Source organism: Neophocaena asiaeorientalis, unplaced genomic scaffold (genome assembly GCF_003031525.2).
Source record: "Neophocaena asiaeorientalis asiaeorientalis breed wild unplaced genomic scaffold, Neophocaena_asiaeorientalis_V1.1 scaffold256, whole genome shotgun sequence".
NCBI lineage: Eukaryota > Metazoa > Chordata > Mammalia > Artiodactyla > Phocoenidae > Neophocaena > Neophocaena asiaeorientalis.
The window spans coordinates 1,990,700-2,018,634 of record NW_020185324.1 but is presented as its reverse complement, the minus strand read 5'-3'; the positions used below and the strand labels follow the sequence as shown (position 1 = coordinate 2,018,634).

Sequence of the window (27,935 nt, the reverse complement as noted above, 5' to 3'; positions counted from 1 at the left end):
TCTGCAAGGAAATGTCATCTCCCAACATCCACACCAATCTCCTCTAGGTCTTGACTCAGACCTCACCTTCTAGATCAGGCATTTTCTGACCACTCTATTTGAAACTGCATCACCCTCCTGCTGCAGGTCCCTATCCCATTATACCCTCCTTCATTTATACTCCATAACACTTACTGCTACCTAACGTACTAAATATTTTTGGCCTTTTTTCTTATTAGTTTATTATCATCTCCCCCAACTAGAATGCAAGCTCCATGAGGGTAGGGCTTCTGTCTGTTTTGTTCACTGCTGTAACCATAAAACCTAGAAGAGTGACTGGCACCCATTACCTAATGAATGAATGAACAATGAACACGGTGGTCTCTTTAGAGGAGGGACCCAGTGATGGAAAACAGTGCAGACTCATTCTGGAACGAGTGCCCAAAAGAGACCACACTTTATTACCTGCCACCTAAAGCTTCTGAACTGTCCTTCTACCTTCACTAAGGCCCAGTTCTTCTGCATTCCCATTGATTCTATGAGCTGCTCCTATCCAGCCGGTAAATTTCCCATTTTATATAAGCCAGGGTCAGTTTCTGTTGCGTGCAACCAAAGATTCCTAGTTGATAGCCAAATATCTAGGCTCTCACTACAACACCATTTATTGTCATAAATGTACACAGATGTGGTGGCCTGGTACTTTGGGTATCCTATTCCACAACAAAAGGTAAGGTTTTAACTGCAAATGACATAAGAAGAGCTGCTTATAAGTTAGATTCACACAAAAGCATTAAGTAACTTCTGAGTCTTTTCTAAAATGACTATGCTGCTTATTTTAAACCAACAAGACCTCATTCATTTGTTAAGTATATCTTATCCTTATAAAACAAAGACATATGCACAAACATTCTAGAGAGGTTTTATAAGGTAATAATCAACAGCAGATTCATGAAGAGAGTAGAATACCTTCACTTCCATGTTAGCAATCAGGACCCTAACATCAGTAAGTCTGAGAAGATAAAACATGAAGGATATGAAAAATAGCATACATGTCTTTAAGCATATTGATTCCAACTTTTATGTGAAGGACAAGAAAAGAAAATATACCAAATCACTAGCAATGGTTCTAAGTAAAGGAATAGCGGTGATTTGTACTTTTTATTTAACCCTTCCTGAATTTTCACAAGCTTAGTAGTTAATAAACATAATTATTTTAATAAAGAAATAAACAGCATTCTTTTGGAATTTGAAACAACAAAAATATTTAGGAGGTATGAGAATCTGAAAAACAGTGTGCATTTTGCTGACACCTTCTAGCCACTAACATAAAGTCATGGGAAATTAAATAAGACCCTCACCTTCAGAAACTCCTTTCCTTCTGGAAATCATCAGAACATTGGTATGAAGAAGGAAACAAGGGAACAGAACAGACTATGTATCCGTGCTTCTCAAACGACACTTAGAAAACCATCCGTAACAGAGTCACCAGGGGCATTTGTTAAAAGTAAGGATTCCCAACAGCCATTTCAGACCTGTTATACCACAATCTCTGAGGGTCAGACCCAGGAATCTGCATTGAACAAATTCACCAAGTAAGTCTGACACCTGCTCAAGTCCAAGAACCACTAGAAAGATGAAGGAAGCTACTTGAAGCTCCCTGGGGATTCACGACGCCTCTGTTTGAATGATTTCAACTGAATAATAAAGCTTAAGTCAGTAGAGAGAAAAAACTCCATCAGTCAAAATCATCGCCAGGTTTCCACTTTGCTTTCTGTAGTGTAGACACAATCTATATCATATGCCAGTAGCATAACATCTGCAGGCCCAACCCCCTGATAAACCCATCAGCCAGTTGTTGGATAATGCAGTGGATAATGCATAATTTCATTATGAAAGCATATTTGACAAGTTCTGATAATTGATAGTTAAACCATTTTTCCCATAACAAGCCTATCATCAGTGAAAGCCTGATCTAACCCAATTAGCGCTAAACGTATTGGTTAGTCCTGTTTCCAGTATTTTAAAAGGACAGCACTGTAATATTTAATCAGTTCCATACTTGCCTGGTCCTTCCCCATCTCCTCACTAGACATTTTCCAGCCAGAATGAACAACCCTTCAGACTGTTCTGCACCTTGCTCCCCGGATATGCCACATCCAACCCCACCTCTGTGCCTCCCTGCATGTCCCTCCTCTCTGCCTTCCTGGATCCTTAGGACTTGACTACCTAGAGCATAAACCCAATAACCATGGCTTAACCCAAGAAGCTATGGCTTTCCTTACCCAACAAGAAGTCCGGAAATGTACCTTCCAGGGTTGGTCCAAGTGCTCAAGGATGTGATCAAGGACCCAGGTCTCTTCCCTTCTCTGGTCCACCCTGCTTAGCATGTGGCTTCTGTCATCTAGGTTGTAAGATAGCTAATCCCACCCATGAGCATCACGTGTGTTTTACAAACAAAAAGAGGTGAGGAGTAAAGGCAAAAGTCTTCGATGCTAAGTCTGGCTCCTTTTATCTTTCTTTTAAAAAAAGAACAAAAACAAAAAAGGCTTCCCAGGAGCTCTGCTATGTTCATCTATTGGTCAGAAATATGCAATTTTACCACTTAAGCTGCAAGGGACTAGTTTGTTTGTTTTTTTAGCTAGAATTGACTAGAACAAAAGACTGGGGGAAAGGATATTGGATAGACAACTAACAGTTTCTGCCACAAATATCTGCAATGAAGCTTTTGAACTCCTTTTTCCCCTAAAGATCTCTCCCACTGTAAAAATCCTTCATCATTTACTGTCCCTGCTCCTCCCACTGGAAGTCCAATCCATAATCATGAATCTAATACAGAGATCTATCTACATACATATAAAGTAGACATAAATTTCAACCTACGACCTTGATGTATAAAATAATGATCTCCATTTTCTTTAACATTGAATCTGACTCTTGGCTTGTTCCCCGTGGACATCAGTCATTATGTGAAATGAAGGATACTCCTAAGTCACAGTGAAAGACAAAACACCTGCCTGTTATTATGAATCATCTGGCCCATCACTGTTCTCACCAACATCCTTATTGTCCAAGCCCAGTCTATTTCATTGCAGTTGGAAGCTCTGTATTCAAGTCACATGTGGGCTACAGGGATTCTCGGAGATAGGAGTTCTAGAACATAGAGGCAGCCTCACTAAGGGTACGATGCAGTTATTTCCCTCTGACATTTTCCACTGCCACAGACCAAGAGATGGGCCCCACTCTTCTTTTACCCACCTCTGATTTTTGGGGTGGGGTCAGGGATTTCTGAGTTCCCTGTCCCCTACTGTCTCCTTCAAGGTCATGAGGCATAAAATTCTTCCCCATCCACTCCAATGAGCCAAGACTTTAAGAAAAGTCAGCAAGACATGGGTCTTGAAGTCAGCCTATGCTTCAAGACCTATGGGAGGGGCCCATGAAGGCCTAACTACCTTTGTAGATCAGGTGAGGGAGAAATACAATAAGGGGATGAAAATGAGTCTCTTAATAAAGTTTCCTGCTACACGTGTATGATTCGTGTCCACATCTAGGGAGAAGCTCCCAGCCCTCTCAGAAGACACTTTGATATTCCATACCTAACTTGTCATGAACATAGTATGCTCAATACATGTCTTTCCTGTGGTATTGAGCAAGTCGCCCAAAAGAAAGTTTTGCTTAGTCACATGAGAAATGAGGAGTGTATGCACAGTGCCTGAAGACGGTATGGACAGCTACTGACTTGATAAGACTGGGTCCTTGAAACACATTTTCTCGGACTTGATATGACTGGGTCCTTGAAACACATTTTCTCGGACGTAATTGTGGGTACCAGTCAGTGTCATCAATAGGGATTGCAAGTCTTAAACCTAGTGAGCAATTATTAAAAGAACTCTGGATATAGAGAAGGCCATAAATACCACAACTGAGAGGTGAAAGCAAATATAGGCCAGGCCAGTTGCGGAGAAAAAGCACGTGGATTTCAGAGGTCTGGGAGACCTCACTTTCTATCTCAGTCTGTGAATGAGCTGCTGAACCTCTCTGATCCTCTCTTTCCTCACCTGTGAAGTAGGAATAATACCTTCTTGAGCACTTTTTTTGAGCACTTCTAATCTTCTTATCTTTACCTAAATCAAAGGAGGGTTAAGTGTCTTGAAGATGAAAATGAGAAAGCATGAAAAACACAAGGCTTATTACCCAGGAGTTGGTAGATCCTTCGGGAAATATTTGTTTCCCCATCTTTTCTTTCTCCAGAGATTTACTCTGATCTTGAGCTCCTAAGTAGTGCATCATACTGTCAAAATGATTGCCTTTCAGTTCAACATCCCAACTGATTAATATTTTAAGCATCAAAACCCACACACTATTGAGATAAACCTAAGAGTCATCAATAGTTTAATTACTCCTACCTCTGGGCACTTCCCCTTGGATGTTCCAGAACCTTCTTAAAATCACCTTCTCTGAAATTAAGCCTGGCATCCTCTTCATCAAAAACCTCTCCCTGGAATACCCTGTTTCTTTTGGTCCCTCTGATTTGAAAAACAGAGTCATTTGTGTTATCTCCCGGCCCAGGCACTAGTTTTGCCAATTTTCCCTTCCCCAAATCTGTCTTAGTTACCTGGTCTATTCATTTTCTTCTACCACCTCCTGAGCCTCGGTTCCCTTCACCTCACACACAGAGTGTTGCCAAAGCTTCCTAACTCCTTTGCTAGTGGTGATGCCTGAATTTGCCAGCTATCTCTTCACCGAGTTCAATTCTTTGAACCTCATCAGAGGGAAGGAAAGTGTCTCTCTCTACAACTAGCAAGTGCAGACACATATGGGGTCCTCAAGAAATACCAGATCAATTGCATCATTGTTACATCCAGGTGAGGTCAGCCATGCATGGCAACTGGGGTGCTGCTCTTATGTGAACCGGTGCTTTCCCTTTGTACTACGCATTTGGTTCCAGAAGTTTTTTCACCTTCCAAAGATGCATTCTTTTAAAAATAAGTGTACCTTTCTTTTATTTAACAATTCACATAAACTTTTTATAAAAATCTCTTGGTATTTTCTTTAGTAAATGTATGATTTAAACTGGTCGTATCTTTTTTTTAACATCTTTATTGGAGAATAATTGCTTTACAATGTTGTGTTAGTTTCTGCTTTATAACAAAGTGAATCAGCTATATGTATACATATATCCCCATATCCCTCCCTCTTGTGTCTCCCTTCCACCCTCTCTATCCCACTGCTCTAGGTGGTCACAAAGCACCGACCTGATCTCCCTGTGCTATGTGGCTGCTTCCCACTAGCTGTCTATTTTACATTTGGTAGTGTATGTATGTCCATGCCACTCTCTCACTTTGTCCTATCTTACCCTTCCCCCTCCCCGCATCTTCAAGTCCATTCTCTACGTCTGCATCTTTATTCCTGTCCTGCCCCTAGGTCCATCAGAACCATTTATTTTTTTATTCCATACATATGTGTTAGCATACGGTATTTGTCTTTCTCTTTCTGACTCACTTCACTCTGTATGACAGACTCTAGGTCCATCCACCTCACTACAAATGACTCAATTTCATTTCTTTTTATGGCTGAGTAATATTCCACTGTATATATGTGCCACATCTTCTTTATCCATTCGTCTGTCGATGGGCACTTAGGTTGCTTCCATGTCCTGGCTATTGTAAATAGAGCTGCAGTGAACATTGTGGTACATGACTCTTTTTGAATTATGGTTTTCTCAGGGTATATGCCCAGTAGTGGGATTGCTGGGTCGTATGGTTTTTCTATTTTTAGTTTTTTTAAGTCACCTCCATGCTGTTCTCCATAGTGGCTGTATCAATTTACATTCCCACCAACAGTGCAAGAGGGTTCCCTTTTCTCCACACCCTCTCCAGCATTTATTGTTTGTCGATTTTTTCATGGTGGTGATTCTGACCAGGGTGAGGTGATACCTCGTTGTGTAAACTTGTCGTATCTTATTTTAACCCTCTGAAAATGCAGTTGCAAATATATTTTCTCCCTCACAGGCATATTATTTCTCTTCATGGGAGAATTTATTGCTTGAATTTATTTTTCTCTTTCAGCAATTTAACAAGCCAATGCAATAGCCTCCATCTAAAAGGATGAGTTTTTTTTTCTTTCAAATGTTACTAGCAGACCTTATTTTGAAATTTCCCTTTTCCAAGATCTGAAATGTGAAAATGGAATTATTATTGAAAAAGTCAGGTTCTCCCCAAAATACAAGCAAAGCTTCACTTGTTCATCTCCCTTTCCTTCTCGATGCTATCTGACCAACCTTGTTACCCACTTTACATAATGTTTCAGAGAAAAACAAGATGTTTTGGGAAGTTTTCTCTGTAAACAGCACTTTGTGAAACAACTTTAAAAAGGGCTTAATGTCTATCCATAAACACCTCCTCTGTGATTGCAACAAGGGTCACAGTTGTAAACAGTTTACGGTCAATTACTTGATCAACAATTGTTGAAATAAAAGGTATGCTGGGTTCTTTCTGTGCGTCTACATTCCACGCACTCCTCCCTTCCCAGCCAAAAAAGGCCTTTTAACCAACTGCAGAAGGACTTGTTCACAAATGTTTCTAATTCAGCTAAACATCTTGATTGGAAATATCATAAATTATATGTATAGGCCTGTCAGTACAATTTTCAACAGGAGTAACATGAGTTCAGTTTGAAATAAAATGAAAACTTAAGACCAATTTTTGAACTTGCTACCTTGAGTTTTAATCCAAAGCCCAACCGAGAAAGAGAAGGCAAAAGTTCTAGTCCTGTTGGATAAGAACCTACCACTGAGAAAGATACTTATAGTGCCTTGAATTTATTTTTTATACTCTTCTGGGAGCTGGAGGGAAAATATTCAAAAGCATAAAAATATTAAGGTAGAGAATCAAACCTAGCAAGACCTTTGGTGCATTTAAATACCCACTGCATTACCCAAATTTATGCTTGGCTTCTACTGAGGGAGTCTTGTGGATTTTCCCCATCCTAGACAATTAGAAAAGGGTCTCCTAAGGGCAACAGTATGTGACCCTACTAGACACTAAAATGCAAGAAGAGAGGAAAGGAGAAGCTGGATTAGGGCCGATGATCTTGAATATTAATTACTTTTAATACGTACTCTTAAAGTTTATTCACACGAACTAACACAACATTGTCAGCACATAGGAACGTGTCTCTTTGTTGTGGGATTGTCTAGAAAGACAATAAGCATATTAACAGCTACCTGTAACGAGCACATTCAACTGACTAGAGAATCAGTGCAATATAGAAAAACAGGAAATACTTTTTCTTTTCTTAGTGTAAGCACATGTATACACGTGTATTCTGCTTCTTTGCTTATGTATACGGTGAAAAAGATTTCCTTCAACTCCCCATTCCTGGAGAACAATCCTATACTCCATGAAATAATTTTTTGTTTTTAAGTATAAAGTGAAGAGAAAGGTTTAGCCTGACAGATTATGACTGTAAAAACAATTTGTTCTCCATTTTCACTCATAAAGAAACCTATCTTAGAAATCATTTGGGGGCTACTAAAAGAAGTCTAAAATTATATAAACCAAAAAAAAATCCATCCAGTAAGATTGAGTATAACTGATACCAAGATCTTCTTCCTTTCTTAGCAAGAACATTTTATATTAACTTCAGAAACATAATCCCACCAGTTTAGTGTATCGATACGGACAACAGTATAATGAACTTAACTCCTTGTCCAGATTAACCAAGGAAAATTAAGAGTTCATTGGCATCTAAACTGCAGTTAGGGGAGCTGAAATGTACTTTAAAATATCTATTACATCCTGTATGATTCTATTCCTGGGACATTCTGAAAAATGTAAAACTGCAAGAACAGAAAATATATCAGTCACAGTCAGAGGCCAGGGAAGGGGAAAGGTGACTGACCACTAAGGGGCATGAGGGGACTTCTTCAGGTGATGTACCAGTTCTATATCTTCATTGTGCTGGTGGCGAAGTAAATAAACATTTTTGTCAAAACTCAGGAACTATAAACCTATATAATATATGAAAATTATACCTCCATGAACCTGACCTTTAAAAACATCTATTGAGAAAACAATTTGTTGAACAGTTTGAGTACAAAAATAAGATTATAAAATTGTGAATTACCCAAATTTTTCAAGCAGATCAAAAATAGTGTTTGCATACAAAGGGTGTGATCCACTGAAATGTCAGCATAAGGAACAAAGGGTAGGCTATTACTGATATATGCTAATGACAATGCTTCCTTTGAGAAGGACCTCTGCTAACATCTGGTGATTATCCTATTTCCCCTTTGTGCACTTAACTGGAAGATCATTTCAATTTCAGATACACTGCAATCAAGTCTAGCTTTTCCTCACTTGCATGAATTAGTCATGTTTTAGTCTAGGCCAGAGGCTGGCCAAATTTTTCTGTAAAGGGTTAGACGGTAAATGTTACAACTAACCACCAAGGCAGCCATAGAGAATAATAAATGAATGAGTAGCTGTGTTCGAAGACTTTACAGACACTGACATTTGAATTTCACATGATTTTCATGTGTCACCAAAAAAAATTATTCTTTTGATTCTTTGCAACCATTCAAAAATGTAAAAACCATTCTTAATTCCGGAGCTATACAAAAACAGGCAGTGGGGCCATAGCATATCAATCCCTGACCTAGGCTATTAGTGGTTAATTATAATGGCTTCTTCCTCATGTATTTCTCATACATTACAAACTCCTTTCTGTTCAGGCTGTCCATCCCAAGAGCCACTGTTTTCAAGTCCCAGAACCATGCCTCCCACACAGAACTACTCAGATTGCCTTCTCTAAATATCTGAGAAGATAAAGGGTGAGGAAATATATGGACCATGAAAAAGAAATTCTGCCTGCAGTAAAAGAAAGCAGAAGAAAAACACTGGATCCACACATTTCCAACCAAGGTTTTTCAGGTGCCGAGACCAAATTGCTTAGTAAACCAGGTCCAAGCACCTCTATTTGCTCCCCCTCAATGTGTAAGGGGTTAATGTTACCTGTTTGTGTAATAAATTGCTAATATTAATTTTTTTTCAAACAGCGGTTAAACCGACCATAACTTATGAACTTTTGTATTTTTAGATATACAGGATGACTTGATTTTTCTTTTCTGTTCTGTCTTAGGACAGGAATGGGGTGCATTTATCTGAAACAGATTTCTGTGATGCAAACATTTCCAGCTGCACAAGTGTTGTAACATCTACACCCAAATTAGCTCATGAGTCAACATATCTCGTTTGTGATTACATTTATTGCATCAATTATCTACAAATGAAATACAGCTGCGTTGTCAGCATCCCATGTTCAAGCATCTGCTTAATGAGCTTGCAAGGTAGGAAACATCAGGAGCACTTGCTGACAACAAATAAAGATGAAACCCAATCCTCTCACTCTGGACAGACACTGTCCAGCTGAAATTCCTTTCATTTATGGGCAGTAGTAGTCATATTTTAAGAGACTAATCGGGTATTTATCCCAAACACGAGCAGCAGTACATTCGATTTATTTGCTAAATAGAAATCGGGTAAATCTGGCATCCAAATCACAGTCACCACTTTGCCTGTACAGCCCAAGGTCACTTAGGTCACCCTGACGGGGGAGGAGGGGGGACAAGGCAAGGGACGAGAGCCGCTTTCCCAGCAGTGCCATGCCCAGTCTGACATTTTGACAGTCTCTCTAATCTTTTTCACATTTCCTTCTACAAAACAGGATGGTGGAACCATATGCTCCCAGTTTCCCTGAAAATTTTCGGATTTTTTTTTTTTTTTTTTTTTAAAGAGATGGGTCTGGAGGCCTGGATCTAGGTAGAGTCGGAGCTGGGAATTATCTCCATATTTCTACCAGTTGAAAGAATCTCCAAGGATCTCCCCCATTGCCAGTATATATTTTATAGGCACTAGGTAGACACCTGTTTTCAATCGCACCTTGAGATCAGAGGAGCCCTCCAGGAGCAGCCTGCGAGCTTAGGCCTGGCCCAGAGCAAAAGGAACAGTGGCCTGCCCAGCCGCTGTCTTTTCTGTTTGCTTTCTAAATGATTTCTGAGCCACGTGTGGGAGAAAGGCCTGCCCAGGCTCTTGCTTACATCATGCATGTGGAACTCGAGTCTCGCCATAGGAATGCTATAGAGGCGGACATTTGTTTAAGCTGCTGGTCAGCCGGGGTCTTCCTCATTGTAAATGGATTTGGGCTCGTAAACTATGGAAGATTAGTTTTAAGCCCTCACACTAGACCTTGCTGAGCAGATTCCAGGTGACATGAAAGGCAGAGGAGGGGCACCCCACCTCGGGATGTCTGGACTCAGAACCCAGGGTGTGGAGATGGATGTCCACAGCAGCTGGATCAAGAAGATGTAGCCAGGGCAGGTTCTGCTTAAATCAGCCACACATAACATACCTCCCCCACCAAAAAAAAAAGAAAATTCACTGGAAAACAAAACCCTTTCAACTCTAGGTATAAATGGGATTGTCATTAAAGGGCCAGGCCGCCGCCTCTGGTGGAATCTGACCTCTAAAGCACATGTTGAAAAACTCCTCAGCCAACAAGTCCCTCAGGACCAGGAAAAAGGATTTAGGATACTGATTTCCTGACTTAGAGAAACCTGGGTTCAAATCTCACCTTGAGGGCTTCCCTGGTGCCGCAGTGGTTGAGAGTCCGCCTGCTGATGCAAGGGACACGGGTTCGTGCCCCGGTCTGGGAAGATCCCACGTGCCACGGAGCAGCTGGGCCCATGAGCCATGGCCGCTGAGCCTGCGCGTCCAGAGCCTGTGCTCCACAATGGGAGAGGCCGCAGCAATGAGAGGCCCGCGTACCGCAAAAAAAAAAAAATCTCACCTTGACCACTTTCTAGGCCTGTGACGAGGACAAGCCAACTTCATGATCTGTAAACCAGTATATAAATGGTAATTACTTACTGCAGACATTGCATAAATGTGAAGTCCTAGGGTGTAGTTGGAGCTATCAGATTCCCTTACGCCATCCAAGTCCCAGCAAAAGCTGGACTGCAGTTGCCCACATGATGTGCCCGCCTGTGGCGTTATCCTATCCTCCTTTTCACCATCCAAGCTTTCCTGTTACCAAACCCTGGACTTGACTCTCCCTGCTCCCCACAGCTAAACATGGCTTCTCACCCTCGCTTAGGTTAGGTGTTGTACTGGGGAGACTCAGATAAACCAATTCTGTTCATGTCTGAGAATAAGTGAATAGGATGTTTACAGTAGTCCAAGAGAACATCTCAACCCCAGAGAAGTCAGAGACAAAACATAATCAGGGACTGCACTTGAGAGTGGTCAAGACAGGGAGACTTGTTAATGCCAAAAAACAAAACAAAACAAAACTTGTGAACCAGACCATCTTCACCACACCCAGGCCTTCATCTTATTATCCTTTCAGGATCAAGAGGAGGGCTGTACAGCCAACCAGTGGCAGTATCGGGCGAGGCAGTGGCTGAGGTGCCTGCTGCCCTGACATCCCAAATCCCGATGTTACAGCAGCAATGACTGCTCTGTCACCTTCTCTCTACCCGACTCTTCAAGGTACTTCAGAACACACTTAGGCTTTGGAATGCTTTAGGCAAATTTTCTTTCCCCATCCCCACTCCCTCTCCCTCATTTCTCTTCTCACCCCCTACCAGGGAAGATGAGGACCTGAGTTTAGGATGTGCCATCAACTAAATGTGTGTTTCCCCTCCCCAGAAAATTCGTACGTTGAAATCTAATCCCCAATGTGATGTATTTGGAGGTGGGCCTTCGGGAGGTGACTGGGTCATAAAGGTGGAGCCCTCATGAATGGGATTAGTGCCCTTATAAAAGAAGCCCCAGAAATATCACAGTTAAAAGACAATTGTCTATGAACCAGGAAGTGCAGCCTCACCAGACACTGAATCTGCCAGCACCTTGACTTTGGACTTCCCCTCCAGGACTGTGAGAAATACAACTCTGTTGTTTATAAGCCACCTACTCTATGGTATTTTTGTTACAGCAGCCTGAAAGCACAAAGACAGGATGTAAGTGGCAAGAGCCACTAGCATTAGTATCTGCCACCTCTGCCCGAGGTTTAGTTAACTGGCCATGGCTCAGAAAGAACTATGTAATTTGGTTTCCATTGATGCCCATGTTAAAGTGTTGGTTAATGATAGCAAAACACCCACAAGGTTTACATTCCTATTCACAAAGGGTTTCACACATGAGTCTCCTGGTGTTTTCCTGCCTATTATCATCATTTCATAGCATGTAATTCCACTCAAATTTTTTAAATAAGTTATTTTGACTCCATCTGACCTGTCATCATGGGGTTGTTTTCCTTTTCTCTCCCACACCAAAGCAGACCAAGTCCCCCTCTCTCTCTCCCCTCCACCAACGACCAAGCCCCATCTCTCTCTCTCTCTCTCTCTCTCTCTCTCTCTCTCTCTCTCTCACACACACACACACACACACACACACACACACACACACACACACACACACACACACTTCAATGTGGACCTGCCCTTCAAAAGCCAAAAACAACAAGATCAAAAAGTCATAAGTGGAGCAAATGTCAAGTGGTCCCCCTGGACTCCTACTTAACCCCTTCCAGAGATCTGGCTGGAAGCTGACAAGGAACTGATTTGGTGAGGAAAGCAAAAGGCTTTGTAAACATGACCCCACTCTTCTTATAAATCTCCAAAATGGACAGTGAAATGATTCCACACAACTGCCATCTGCTCCCAGGGAAATGGACACACAACTGCTTTTCAAAAGGTAACTTTAACTGTGAACAGACTTTGATAATTGGGGTTGTTTACGATCCAGTGTAATGAAATTTGATGTTGCAAACTGGAAGCATTTTCTCTTGTTTTGTTTCCTTAGACCTTCCTCTCTTCCTACTCTAGAACTGTACCAAAAACCAGGTGTGGGAAATGTCTGAGCAGAAGCGAAGTAACGGGGCCCTTTTACCTACCTGACAGAGACATATGGGGAATTTTAAGACCTAGTGATTACAAATGGGCAGGAAATTAGCATGAAGGAACTTTTCCATATCTTGCCTCTAAACACAGTCTGCATCACTAATTTATCATATTAGACTGGGGCCATAGTGTGCTGGCCTGCAACTCTTTCATACAGTGAAAAAAAAATTGTAAACCACTTTGAAAGGCCTCAAAGGCATCTTCTCAAATTTCAACTCTTTCCAAAACTGAGGCAATATTACCCAAGTTGTATATACACAGTAAGATGAAAACCGAAATTTTCCAAGTGTGCTTGGTTGGAACAAGGTTACAAAATATTGACAGTAACCAGAATGATCAAGTTAGTTTCCTGTAATCAGATAACTTTTGACTTCAGTTGAGTGGCCACTTGGTGAAGGAGCAACTATGTTTGCAAATCAAACATAGATTGCAATGCAGCATTGGAAAAATTTCCAATGCCCTGAACCAAAGTTCTAGGGTTATTAAATAACCCTCAAAGATACAAGCAACTTCCTCGCCTTAAAAAGGAAAAAAACTAGAGAAATTCACCTTCCATGTGGCTTTAGATTCATGCTCTTTTTAATCAAAAGCATTTGATGGTCATTAATTACATGTTTGTCAGAAACTGTAGGCTGTTTCAAACATTGTTCTTTGAAAGGGAGTATCACGTTCAAGGGCAATGCCAGTCGACAGAAGGTTTTATTGCACTTTTACTTCACCTTTTCCCCAGTGTCAAGTGATTCAGGTTGCATATGAGCTGACAAGCAGCAGCAATGGAGAGTCTATGGCGGGTGATAGACAGTGGGGTTTGTAACTTTCATAGATGTGGGCTGCCATATTTCAGGGGGCAGGCTCCAGTGACAGGTCTGCTTTCACTTATTTGTGCATGAGTGCTTTGGTTCCAGGGCTCAGTTATGGAGTTTGACATCTCCCAAGGTACTCCAGAAAGCCATATCCAAGCAAAAATGTGCCAAACGATAACTTAATCGTAACCAGGAGATGGGGCATGGCATGGTGGGCCACTGTGGGTACCCCATTCCTGAAACCCAGTCTGCTGTCGCTATTGTTTGCAGGAGGCAGAAAGCAATCCTTTAGGAGCAGCCCTAACAAGAAGAAGCCACAAAGATCCAGGTTCCAAGTGTAACAGCAAGGTAAGAACCACCTACACACCAGGAGTGTAAAAGGGAAGAACAAATCTGACACCATATTGGATTTTTTCTTTTACTTTAACCTTTGTATTCTATCACTTTTGCTATAAGGTAATCACTAAAGGGATGTTGCCTATAGCTTAAAGTATAGATAATGGCTTATCTCTAGGAACCCTGCCTCCCATGCCTGAGCTTAATGTGAAATACTTTAGTTTAGCTCACAGGAAACATCCTGACCAGGCCCACTTGTGAATGGTTGCAGGAAAAAGGAAATTAACACATCCCCTCCAGAGTCTGGCCAGAACCAGGAAATACTGCAACAACTGACTACCTTTTTTACTCTATACCTCCTCACCTCCCCCTCTTTGCTCTATAGAAGAAACTAGCATCCAAACCCAAGCAAGATGGTTCTTTAGGACACTAGTCCATCATCTTCTTGGTCTGCTTGCTTTCCAAATAAAGTCACTATTCCTTGCCCCAACAATTCATCTCGCAATTTATTGGCCTGTCGTGTGGCGAGAAGTATAAGCTTAGACTCGGTAACAGGTGGACTGCAGGGGAACTGGAGTCCTGGGTTCTGTCCTAACCAGCCCATGTCAAGTTTGGCCAGTCTCTGCTTTTCCCTTAGACTGATTTGTATAACACAGTAGGCATGCTGCTGACTATGGTAACGACTCCCTGCATCTTCCATCCTTGGTGCCTTTGCTTATGCTCATTCTTCCTCCTGGAATATCCCCCACTGCTCCCCATAAGCTTCCTGCTGAAGTCTAACCCATCTTTCAAGGTCCCAGTTCAAACCATCTCTCTCCCAAGAGCTTTCTTAAAATCACACAGATGTCATCTGGCATCTCCTTCTCCTCAGAGAAGTTAACCTACTGATATCCATGAGTCCCTGTCACTTATTTTCCCATTTCACTGTAGGAAAAACATTTCCATTCTGCCTCACTGGAGCCAGAACATACAACTCAGTCTAGGGAAATGTATTTATATTAAGCATTTAAGAATCTTTTTGGGCATTACTGAAGATTTAGCAGTTCTTAGGGAGGAATTACACTGAGAAATATGCAACCTTGCATCACCTCCTGGCTCCATGTCAAGCTCTCCCTCCCCCGCTCCCTCCTTCCCTCTCTCTCTCTTTGTCCCTCTTACAACCAAAAAAAAAAAAATTTTTTTTCTTGCTTTGTCCTGAGTAGGGCAATTCATTCAGGACACTTGGGATCTTAGCTTCCACTTGCAATGATCTGTCAAGAAATTTCTTTTGAAAAAGTAACAGCACTCACCCTGAAAAAAGATTCCTCTAAAAACCATTATTATCGATTGCATTGCCTTTGGAATTAATATCCCTCCAAAATCCCCATGTTGTATACCTACATGCCATTGATTCTCATATAACATATAGTCTATTTTTTATCTGAGCTTTTTATATGTGTCTTATTCTTTCATTGTTTCGAGTTTTCTTGAAAGGGCAAACCACATATATTCACTTATTCCCTTAAAGTACCTAGCACATTGCTTTGCCGATATAAGACTCCCAATTTCTAGAATTATATCAGAAAAAGGGTGAAATGGTTTATCATTCTTCAAAGTAACATACAATGAGTTTTCTTTAAGTGGCATTCATAGAAAGTAGGCTCAAATACCACCACTCCCATATAATTAGAATCCAAGCAGACAGAAGAGCGCATATGTGCTCATCAGATCTTTAATGTGTTAAACACATTAATTTTTTTAAATGATTCATCTTTCAGATTCAATACAAGGCTGATTAATATTCTTTATGGTCTCCCTCCACGAATTTTAAAATTTGTCTTTTATTTCTTTAAATATGATAAATGTTATATTTTATGCCTAAGAATGCCAGTATCTGTAGTCTTTATGGACCCATTTCTGTTACATGTTGTTTCTGTTGGTTCTCACTTTGGATGACTTTTTGCCCTAAAATGTTTAGAGAACCATGACAGTAAGTTGCCTAATTTCCTGAATAGAATGAAAGTGGTTTCCTCCAGAAGGGATCTGCATTTGCATTTGCTTCTGTCAGAAGCCTGGGGGCAGGAGGGAGATACCAGTCTACTACTACTTTAAACTCGCTTCTTAGTTTTTGTCAGACCACTCAAGTAGTGTGTAGTTTGGCTGCAAACATGATTCAAGGGTGCCATGATCATGCCCTTTTTTTTTTTTTTTTCAGAGCTTTTATTTTTCTTCCTCCACTCAACAGCTGAGCATTTTGCTTCCAGTCCTGATTGGAAGAATGGAAGTACGTTGGGGAAAAGGTTTATTTTTAGGTCATCCATATGTTGAAGGTTAACAAATCCCAAGCAGGATAATTAAAAAGAAAATCACACAGATACCGCAGAACACTTAAATCTAAAAGAACATCTTGAAAGTAACCAGAGACAAACAAAACAATTATATTCAAGGGGGTGTCTGTTAGACTGAAAGATATAATGGAAGCCAGAAAAATGTACCATATCTTCAATGCGCTCAAAGAAAGCTGGTAACCTCAAGATCCATACTTGGCAAAATATCCTTCAAGAATGAAAGTGAAATAAAGATACTTCGACCCAAATAAAAACTAAGATAGTGTGCCACCAGCAGAAGGAAGTCCTAAAGGATGTCTTTCAAGCAGAGGAAGGATAATTATAGATAGCAGGTTAAAGATACAGAAAGAATGAAGAACAAAGAACATGAAAAATACATGAGTAAAATAAAACATACATGGACCACATTAAATAAAAATGATAATGTCTTGTTATAAAAATAAAATACATGACAATGACGCTATATAATTCAAGAGTAGGGTAACTGGAGTAAATTATCTCTAAAGGCCTTGTCTTGTTTAAAAAGAAGACACTGATTGATTTTAGACTTTGATAAGTGAGATGTATATGTACTAATTTCACAAGTAATCACTGAAGGAGTAGAAACAGTCCAGTAAAAGAAAAAAGAAATGAAAATATCAACTGAAAAAAGTAAATAAAGAAGAAAAACATAAAAGATCAGACTAATAGACCAAATAAAGGCTATAAAATATGATATAAATTCAAATGATATAAATTCAAATAAATTCAAATATTTGAATAAATGAACTATATGCTCCTATTAAAAGACAAAGATTAGCAGACTAGATTTTAAAGCAAAAGATAAGAAAGCAATTATATTTTTCACCCATTATATTAGTAAAAAGAAAAACTAAAATTCATCTATGATCATACTTCTCAGAGAAAACCATACTAAATATTTGTTTATATTTTAGTTTTTTTAGAAAGGCAAAGACACATTTTTATATAAAAATTGTAATACATGTACATGTTTTGCAACTTTTTTCTCTTAAAAACGTCATGAATATATTTTAATATCATTAAAACGTTCTCAAAAGTTGCTATGAAGATTAATGAGATAATATATGTAAAGTAAATACAAAAGCCTTTGCATTTGCTATTACATCATGTGTACGGTGCTTCATTTATAGTTTATTTAACAAGTCTACTATTGTTGGACATTTTGGTTGTTTCCAATGTTTGAGATATATTAAGATACAGATATGTAGATGACATTTCTCTTCAAAGAACATTCTTAGAGCCAAATATTGGTGAATATCCTTGATTATGTACGTGGGCTACATTTCCTAGTATATATAATACATCTAATGCCTATTTCAAGATCACCCCCCCAAAATATCTACAAAAACGTGCTCTTCCACAAGAAAGGTGTCCATTTTTCCTTGTTCAAAGGGAGAGGTTATTATTTTCCTTAACATTGTTCACAAATGAAAGAGAGAGTCCACAAATTAAAGAGGAAGTCCAGAGAATTTTCTAGGTCACCAGATTTACTTAACCCTTCTAGTATCTCCAAACTTTTAAGAGTCAAAAGTAAGAGACACAACAGAACGGACAGAAAAGAGTAAAACCCCCTCCTCCTTCAAGAAAAATTTTAAGCCAGGTCATGGAAGCAACCTAAATGCCCATCAACAGATGAATGGATAAAGAAGATGTGGTACATATATACAATAGAATATTACTCAGCCATAAAAAGGAACAAAATTGGGTCATTTGTAAAGACGTGGTTGGACCTAGAGACTGTCATACAGAGTGAAGTAAGTCAGAAAGAGAAAAACAAATATCGTTTATTAACGCATGTATGTGGAACTTAGAAAAATGGTACAGATGAACCAGTTTGCAAGGCAGAAATAGACACAGATGTAGAGAACAAACATATGGACACCAGAGGGGGAAAGTGGGGGCAGCAGGGGTGGCGGTGGGATAAATTGGGAGATTGGGGTTGACAATATATACACTAACATGTATAAAATAGCTAAATACCAAGAACCTGCTGTATAACATAAATAAATAAAATTTTTTAAAAAAGAAAAATTTTAAAACAAGATGCCCAGTTCTACTTCACTATGTCTTCAGACACCAACTCAAATTAGATGTCTTTTGACTTTAAAAACTCAAGATGAATGTTTTTACCTTTGTGTATTAGAGTCTTGACAAAGCAACACCCAGAAGCCAAACTGCAGAACTGCTAGATTACATCTCATAGTTCCAGGGACAAAACTCCAACTGGCATAAGCTTACGGTGCTTCATTTATAGTTTATTTAACAAGTCTACTATTGTTGGACATTTTGGTTGTTTCCAATGTTTGAGATATATTAAGATACAGATATGTAGATGACATTTCTCTTCAAAGAACATTCTTAGAGCCAAATATTGGTGAATATCCTTGATTATGTACGTGGGCTACATTTCCTAGTATATATAATACATCTAATGCCTATTTCAAGATCACCCCCCCAAAATATCTACAAAAACGTGCTCTTCCACAAGAAAGGTGTCCATTTTTCCTTGTTCAAAGGGAGAGGTTATTATTTTCCTTAACATTGTTCACAAATGAAAGAGAGAGTCCACAAATTAAAGAGGAAGTCCAGAGAATTTTCTAGGTCACCAGATTTACTTAACCCTTCTAGTATCTCCAAACTTTTAAGAGTCAAAAGTAAGAGACACAACAGAACGGACAGAAAAGAGTAAAACCCCCTCCTCCTTCAAGAAAAATTTTAAGCCAGGTCATGGAAGCAACCTAAATGCCCATCAACAGATGAATGGATAAAGAAGATGTGGTACATATATACAATAGAATATTACTCAGCCATAAAAAGGAACAAAATTGGGTCATTTGTAAAGACGTGGTTGGACCTAGAGACTGTCATACAGAGTGAAGTAAGTCAGAAAGAGAAAAACAAATATCGTTTATTAACGCATGTATGTGGAACTTAGAAAAATGGTACAGATGAACCAGTTTGCAAGGCAGAAATAGACACAGATGTAGAGAACAAACATATGGACACCAGAGGGGGAAAGTGGGGGCAGCAGGGGTGGCGGTGGGATAAATTGGGAGATTGGGGTTGACAATATATACACTAACATGTATAAAATAGCTAAATACCAAGAACCTGCTGTATAACATAAATAAATAAAATTTTTTAAAAAAGAAAAATTTTAAAACAAGATGCCCAGTTCTACTTCACTATGTCTTCAGACACCAACTCAAATTAGATGTCTTTTGACTTTAAAAACTCAAGATGAATGTTTTTACCTTTGTGTATTAGAGTCTTGACAAAGCAACACCCAGAAGCCAAACTGCAGAACTGCTAGATTACATCTCATAGTTCCAGGGACAAAACTCCAACTGGCATAAGCCCTGTGTTCTGATATTTACAACCTTTCCTTTCTTCCCATTCACCATCCCCTCCATGATACAGTCTGTTATGAACATGATTTTGAGTTAGAGGAAGGATTTAAGTCCTGGCCCTATCATTTCCTATTTGAGACAGCTTGAATAACTTCACCTCTAGTCTCAGTCTCCTCCATCTAACATATTGCTTATAAGCACACTCTAGAGCCACAGGTGTGGGTACATAATCTACCACCTACCAGCAGTGTTTCCTTTAGTCAGCTTCCTTATCTATAAAATGAGTTTATTATGGGGCTTACCTAAAATTAGTTTCTTAACCCAGTATTTGACTTACAAGTAAGTACTCAATAAATGTTATACAGTTGGTTCTCACTATTTGTGGGTTCTGTATTTGTGAATTCACCTACTCAATAAAATTTATTTGTAACCTCAAAATCAATACTCACAGGGCCTTTACGGTCATTAACAGACGTGCAGACCAGTGAAAACTGTGAGTCACTCAAAGCACATGTTCTTACCGGAGGTTAAACAAAACAGTGCTCTGCCTTCTTGTTTCATCTGTCATACTTCAGACAAGTATTCTTTTCACATTCTATTTCTGTGCTTTTTCTTTGGTGATCTCGCTGTTTAAAATGCCCCCCAACCACAGCGCTGAAGTGCTGCTTAGTGTCCCTAAGGTTGCGATGTACATCGTGGGAAAGAAATACACGTGTTACTGAAAACTGTATGACGTTAATGGAAGAAGCTGAAGAAGACACAAATAAATGGAAAGATATTCCATGCTCATAGACTGGAAGAACACTATTAAAATGTCCACACTCCCCAAAGCCATCTATTGATACACAATGCCATCCCCATCAAAATTCCAACGGCATTTTTCACAGAAATAGGACAAACAATCCTAAAACTCATATGGAACTACAAAAGACCTCAAAGAGCCAATGCCAACTTGAGAAAGAATAACACAGCTACAGGTATTACACTCCCTTATTTCACACTATATTACAAAACTATAATAATCAAGACAGTACAGTACGGGCATAAAAACAAACACATAAATCAACAGAAGAAAATAGAGAGTCCAGAAAAATACCTACACATATATGGTCAATTAGTTTATGACAAAGGAGCCAAGAATTTACAATAGAAAAGGGACAGTCTTTTCAACAAATCATGTTGGGAAAACTGGACAGCCACATGGAAAAGAATGAAACTGGATCACTGTCTTACACCACACACAGGAAAAAAACTCAAAATGGATTAAAGACTTGAATGTCAGACCTGCAACCATAAAATTCCTAGAAGGAAACGTAGGTAATAAGCTCCTTGATTTTGGTCTTGGTGATAATTTTTTGGATCTGACAACAAAAACAAAGGCAACAAAAGAAAAAATAAACAAGTCGGACTACATCAAATTAAAGTGCTTCTGCACAGCAAAGGAAATCATCAACAAAATGAAAACACAACCTACAGAATGGAAGAAAATATTTGCAAATCATGTATCTAATAAGGAGTTAATATCCAAGATATATAAAGAACTCAAACAACTCATTAGCCACAAAACAATCAATTCGACTTAAAAAAACGTGGGAAATCTGAATATTTTTCCAAAGAAGACATATGGATGGCCAACAGTTACATGAAAAGATGCTCAGTATCACTAATCATCAAAGAAATGCAAATCAAAACTACGAGATATCACCTTGCACCGGTCAGAAAGGCTATTATCAAAAAGGCAACAAATAACAAGTGTTGGTGAGGATGTGGAGAAAATGGACCCTTTTGCACTGTTGGTGGGAATGTAAATTGGTGCAGCCACTGGGGAGAACAATATGGAGGTTGCTCAAAAGTAGAACTACCATGTGAATCAGCAATTCCATTTCTGGGTATTTATCTGAAGAAAACAAAAACACTAACTTAAAAAGATACATGTTGCTCTTAGAGGAAAACATAGGCAGAACACTCTAACATAAATCACAGCAAGATCCTTTTTGCCCCACCTCCTAGAGAAATGGAAATAAAAACAAAAATAAACAAATGGGACCTAATGAAACTTAAAAGCTTTTGCACAGCAAAGGAAACCATAAACAAGACAAAAAGACAACCCTCAGAATGGGACAAAATATTTGCCAATGAAGCAACCGACAAAGGATTAATCTCCAAAATATACAAGCAGCTCATGCAGCTCAGTATCAAAAACACAAACAACCCAATCCAAAATTGGGCAGAAGACCTAAATAGACATTTCTCCAAAGACGACATACAGATTGCCAACAAACAGATGAAAGGATGCTCAATATCACTAATCATTAGAGAAATGCAAATCAAAACTTCAATGAGGTATCACCTCACACCAGTCAGAAAGGCTATCAACAAAAAGTCTACAAACAATAAATGCTGTAGAGAGTGTGGAGAAAAGGGAACCCTCTTGCACTGTCGGGGGGAATGTAAATTGATACAGCCACTATGGAGAACAGTATGGAGGTTCCTTAAAAAACTAAAGATAGAACTACCATATGACCCAGCAATCCCACTACTGGGCATATACCCTGAGAAAACCATAATTCAAAAAGAGTCATGTATCACAATGTTCATTGCAGCACTATTTACAATAGCCAGGACATGGAAGCAACCTAAGTGTCCATCGACAGATGAATGGATAAAGAAGATGTGGCACATATATACTATGGAATATTAGCCATAAAAAGGAACGAAATTGAGTGATTTGTAGTGAGGTGGACAGACCTAGACTCTGTCATACAGAGTGAAGTAAGTCAGAAAGAGAAAAACAAATACTACATGCTAACACATATATATGGAATCTTAAAAAAAAAATGTTCTGATGAACCTGTGGGCGGGACAGGAATAAAGACAAAGACGTAGAGAAAGGGCTTGAGGACACAGGGAGGGGGAAGCGTAAGCTGGGATGAAGAGAGTGGCATGGACATATATACACTACCAAATGTAAAACAGATAGCTAGTGGGAAGCAGCCACATAGCACAGGGAGATCAGCTCAGTGCTTTGTGACCACCTAGAGGGGTGGGATAAGGCGGGTGGGAGGGAGACACAAGAGGGAAGAGATATGGGGATATATGTATACATATAGCTGATTCACGTTGTTGTACAGCAGAAACTAACACAACATTGTAAACCAATTATGCTCTAATAAAGATGTTTAAAAAAAAGACATATGCACCCCCATGTTCATTGCAGCAATGTTTACAATAGCCAGGATATGAAAACAAAAACAAACTGTCTATCAAAAGATGAATAAAGAAATAAAATGTAATATACACACAGAGGAATATTATATTATTTGGCCATGAAAAAGAATGAAATTTTGCCATTTGCAACAACATAGATGGACATTGAGAGCATTATGATAAGTGAAATCAGTCAGACAAAGACAAATACCATATAATCTCACTTGTATGTAGATTTTTTTAAAAAAACACAACAAGCTCATAGATACAGAGAACAGATAGGTTGTTGCCACAGGCAGGGGGATACAAGGGGGTCAAAAGGCATAAACTTCCCATTATAAAATCATGGAGATGTAATGTACAGCATGGTGACTAACAATTCCATACTACATATTTGAAAGTTTGCTGGCGAGCAACAGGAAACTGGACATACTCTGACTACAGCCTTCAAAATGAGTGCACCCTTCATCTTGTGTTGAGACTTCGTGGTGGTACAAAGAAAAGGAAGAATAGCTCTTACACCACTCCCTAAAAGAATAAGCATAAAAGAAATAAGAGTAGGCTGGCAACATCGGTCACCTTTGTTGGGAGTGTCCTTCAGATGAAGGTGGTCTGCAGTTTTTATGGTCAGCCACTTTGACAGACGTTATTGTGTCAAATGTTGTCTGAGCTACTGCTTCAACAAACCAGAAAGCAAGTAACAGTATAAGAGTTAATAAAAGACATGAACTAGGAACCATGTCAATCTTCACACTTAGCCACGCTCTGCACTGCCTGAGTGATGAAATCCAGCCTTGACTGTTTAAGCTGACCACGATGTGGCTCCAGCCCACCTATCCCACCACCCCCCTTACATAAATCCCCTGCTGCTCCAATATAACCTCATCACTGGGCCCCAGGCACATGTTCTTCCCACCTTCACTTAGTCCCCACTTGCCTCCCATCTGATATGCAGCCCTGTTTCTTCTTCTTCCTGTCTAAATTCTTCCAATCTATCAAACTCAAGTTAGAGTCCCATTTCCTCTATGGAACCTTTCCCAATCACACAATATACTTGCTATCAGTAGCCAACAAGACAAAGACCAAAAGGGGATCTCTAGATCTGTGAAGGGAGAAAGGCAACACAAAAAGGGGGAAAAAAAACAGCTGTCCAATTTAAATTTTCCAGTAAATCTGTCTTGTTCCCCGACTAGGCTGTTCATTTTCTTCTATCAGTTTTCCCCATAGACTGCTCCCTCAATTTTGGGTCTCGCAATTGCTTAATCTGGTTGCGAATATCCATATTTGCTTTCTGAGTAGTCAGCTTCTACCCCTAATCTCTCAATCTCTGCTCTCTGGTCCATACACTAGGCTAAAATGTGACTTTCCCAGTCCAATATTAACAGTTCACATAGAACCAGAAATTTGGCCCATATGTTACCAATATATATTACGGGAAAAGCTGCAAGTTTAAGCCCTGTCTTACCAACTAGATTATAAATTCTTTGATAGTAGCTCTTTCTTTATGCTCCATCCCAGTTTTTACACAGTGTAGTGATAACAATGATAGCATTAATACCATATAAAACATACAGGAGACAAGAAAACTGAGTTCCAATAGAAAACAACGCTGACAAGATATTTAAATCTACTTAATAAACTTTTGCAATGAAGTTAAAATACCTATTTTTCTTTCAGATTCTCAAAGGTAATACATGCAACCCTCTAAGATATTTCTTCTCAATAATTTTACAAAATTATCAGAGTGCTAGAAGCAAAGGGATTCATCTCACTTCAAATTCTCTGATACAGGAAACTTAACAGAAATGCCCTAAGCTCCCAAATTTAAGAAAAACATGTCTCTAGCCATATAGGGATCTTTATAAATCATAAACTATATGTATGTGTGTGTGTGTGTGTGTGTGTGTGTGTGTATAGTTTAAGATTCCATTAGTACAGTAAGAGCTTTTTCTTGCCATCGAAAATGGAGAAGGCAAGTTTATGAGGAACTACATTCTCTTTTTCTAGTTAATAACAGTCCTCTGATTGTTGACCCAAAAAGTTAGTTCCCAGACCTGTACTTCACCTCACATAAATATTGCACAAGCTAAGTCACAACATTATGGTGCCAGAAGGAAACATTATAAAAGTATGCAACATTTATCAGGTTGATTTTCTGGCAAAGACAGCCCAAATATCTGTTTGATAAGGAAGTGATAGCTTTCGGCAATGAAAATGCAATTTAGTTTGTGAAGCCAGATAACTCCTTCCCTAGACAGAAATGAACTGCCTCCCTACGTACAGCACTCATATCCTTGGCAAATCATGGTTGTCTTATATTTGGCAAATAGCATTCTTTTTGGTCCAGCACGAAGCTTGGGAAAGTTGAGGGGTGGGGGACACCCCGATAGCTGACCAGTCCAATGAAATGAACAACAGTGACCATCACAACCCCACAGTGACACTGGCCTTGCACTTGCTGTTGATTTCATAGTATTCATTTCTGCTGCCAAAGGGGCTATTGTTCCCATAGGATTGCACTTAAGATGAAGATTTCTTCCAGGTACTTCTAGAAATAATGCCAGTAAATCCTGGAAAATATCACTATCAAGTTATTATAACAGTTAGAAAGACCAACAAAAAAAGTTCCAGAATTAAAGGTGAATAGCAATTCCAGAGGACACACAGTCCTGGTTCATCACACTGCCCCAGTGCACTCCCTTCCAGAATGTAAGATGTAAGTGCTTGGTATTCAAATGACTGCTGGAGACACTGAGTCATGCTTGGAGGAACGAGCTCAGACCTGACCTAGGATATAACTATAATTTTCTTCATACTCAGGAAGAGGGGGGGGGAAATGAGTAAAATATGAAGGAAATCCCATCAAGAAAAAATAACCTAGATTTTGTCCTCTAGGCTCTCACAAGTCAAAGCTCACAAAGTCAATTTATTAGTAGGCAAATTTAAATTCCAATTTAAGATACAGCATAAGCAAAGCACAGTGGACCAGTGAGCTCGGTCTTAAGGATAAGTAAGCTATACTGTGGCCTCTCCTCCTCTAAATGAAACTATATTCATAATAAGGGAACCAAATTTACCCTAGCAAAGCAAATCAGTATTTCTATTATCTTCTCAATGTGTGGAACCATCAATGTGATCACCTAGTAGTCAATTAGATTTGGTCATAAAGTTCCCCAAAGGACTCAATGACTGTGTCACCATTTGCCTTTTGCTACACACTACCTTTCCTAAATACAAAAGGATGACAACATCTACTTCTTCAGGGTGGCAATGCACTACTTAGTAATGTCAAAGGTATGTACAAAGCACTTCTTATCTATGATAATGAGTGTTTCAAAGAAAAGAAATTATATAAACTGTAGAATCAGCATCAGTGGGTTAAATTCCCATCAGATCCAGAGAGAGAGTTTGGATGCATGCTACTTCAAAATCAGATTTACTGCAAAGAACTTCTCCAGTTGGTGTGTTGTGAATAGAGTAACCAGTTTTTTATGGTTTTCCTTAGGACTGCCTTTGTTTTAGCACTGAAAGTCCCACCTCCCAGAAACCCCATCAGTCCTAGGAAAATAAGAACGGTTGGTTGGTCAACCTAGTCATGGCACAAAAAGTAAAAACAGTATAGACCTATATTTCACCCATCTTGAAACTCTATGCTTTCCTGGTAGACTTACATGCACGTGTAAACAATAATAGTACTAGGCAAACACAGAACATACAACAAACACACTACTAGTCATTTATTTGTGTAATCCCCACAATAAGCTTGTAAATAAGATGAGCAATATAGTTTCCTCATTTTGCAAATGAAAAAACTGAGAGGCAGACAAGTAACTTTCTCAGTCAAATTATTCATTAGAACATAAGCTAGACTAAATAATACAGTGACTCAAAGATAAGACCGTTCTATTCTCTCTTGGTTAACAAACAGTACAGAGATAGGTGGGCTACAATCAGTGATCAGCTCTGTTCCATGTGATCATTCAGGGACCCAGGTTCCTCCTACATTGTTGCTCTATGCTTCTCTACATTGCAGTGCTCATTGGCCTGATGAGAGTTGGCTCTTCAGGGTCACGTCAGTGTATCAACCCATCAGAATGAATAGAGACAAGTCATGAAGGACTGGTGATTTCCTTTAAGGAGGGGATACTGATATTTCATATACCACTTCCACTCACATTCCTTTGGGAGTACATAATTATTTGCCCACACCTAAATTCAAAGGGCTTGGGAAATAGAGTCCCAACCTGAAAAGTGATGTCCCATTCTCTATTTTCAAAAGAAGGTAGGAGAAATGCATACTTGGGTACACTTCGTTGTCTCCAGCGATTGAATAGCTGGTGTTTGGAACTGTTAGGATCAGAACCCAATTCTGTCTGATTCTAAAGACCACACTTATCCCCCCATGCCTTGCTACCCACCCCTAGAACTAATTTTTTTTTTGGTGTTGTTTTGCCAGGAAATATGTCAGCCAATGAAAACGCTTCTCAGAGCTTATCTTAGGGAAAACAAGCCATTTTAAACACCCAGAGACCACCTTTTCTTCCAACTTATCCTGAATAAGGCTTAAACAAACTATACCCTTTCACTTAAAATCTGAGAGAGTTGTGCCTCTTGAGTATGAAGTGAAGCCCAAGGCCTGTCAACTTCAGATAGTGATGTTTATACAAAGAGAAATTAAGGAAACACTCCCATTTACCATTGCAACAAAAAGAATAAAATACCTAGGAATAAACCCACCCAAGGGGATAAAAGACCTGTATGCAGAAAACTATAAGACACTGATGAAAGACATTAAAGATGAAACAAACAGATGGAGAGATATACCATGTTCTTGGATTGGAAGAATCAACATTGTGAAAATAACTATACACCCAAAGCAATCTACAGATTCGATGCAATCCCTTTCAAACTACCAACGGCATTTTTCACAGAACTAGAACAAAAAATTTCACAA

At 39.3% G+C, this 27,935-nt stretch overlaps 1 pseudogene; it reads left to right on the top strand.

The window, feature by feature from the left end:
* The first annotated feature begins 13,616 nt into the window (after nucleotides 1–13,616).
* On the top strand, nucleotides 13,617–23,682 carry LOC112392506 (ubiquitin-40S ribosomal protein S27a pseudogene; annotated as a pseudogene).
* The last annotated feature ends 4,253 nt before the right edge of the window (nucleotides 23,683–27,935 follow it).